The 965-nt window shown below is 35.1% G+C and overlaps 1 pseudogene; it reads right to left on the bottom strand.

Annotated features, from left to right (window-relative positions):
• LOC101568188 overlaps positions 1–791 on the bottom strand; it is a 5,193-nt pseudogene extending 4,402 nt beyond the window's left edge.
• Between the last annotated feature and the right edge of the window lie 174 nt (positions 792–965).

Raw genomic sequence — 965 nt, forward strand, 5'->3', positions numbered from 1 at the left:
CCTGATGTTGGTTCCTTACTTTTCTCCTGTATTTAATTGTTTTCTCTGTTTGGTGGGTTCTTTATGGTTTTGTTGTTGGAGTTGTGATCCTTTTGATCGCTTTCTAGAATGTCTCTTAGTATTCGGTATAGGGTTGGTTTGGTTGTCATGAATTTCTTTAGTTGTTTTATGTCATGGCAGTATATTACTTCTCCATTAAACTTGAAATATAGTTTTATAGTCTATATCAGTCTGGGTTGGAATGTTTTTCTTGTAGGACTTGAAATACTTCATGCCATGATCATCTTGATTTGATGGTTTGTGAAGAGAAATCTGCTGTTATTCTGATGGGCTTTCCCTTAAATGTGATGTTTCTTTTCTCTAGTATCCTATAGTATGTCATTGTTGTGCTGAGTTTCTGGGATATTGATTATTACATATCTGGGTGTAGATTTAACTGGATTGACATTTGGAGTTCTATATGCCTCAGTTACTTGAATATCAGTTTGTTTCCTCATATTTGGGAAGGTTTCTGCTATTTTTTCTGTCCATACTCTTCTTATATAGTATGTGTTGGCTCCTTTCTTATTGATGCCCATTAATCTTATATTACTCATCTTTATATCATCTTCCAGCTGCTGAATTATTATTTACTGAATTTTTGTTGTTTAAAATAGATCTTTCCTTACCTTTCCACTAGCTGGAACGATATCTTCATGGTCTGAGCATCTGTCTTCACTTTCATTGAAATGGTTTTGCCAACTTTCAATCGAGTTTTTAACTTCCTGTATCTCTCTTTGAATCTGCTTCATGCATTCTACTTCTTTCCTATGCTGCTCATTCAAGGTTTCCATTATTTTCTTTCTTTTTATTTATTTAGCACATGGTGTACAAAGTCTCACTACACAGATCAGACTCTTAGTGATCCTCCTGTTTTCAACCTCCCAAATGCTGGTACTACAGGTGCATGCCATCATGCCCAGTCT

This window comes from Octodon degus, unplaced genomic scaffold, assembly GCF_000260255.1.
Source record: "Octodon degus isolate 3935 unplaced genomic scaffold, OctDeg1.0 scaffold00095, whole genome shotgun sequence".
Classification (NCBI taxonomy): Eukaryota; Metazoa; Chordata; class Mammalia; order Rodentia; family Octodontidae; genus Octodon; species Octodon degus.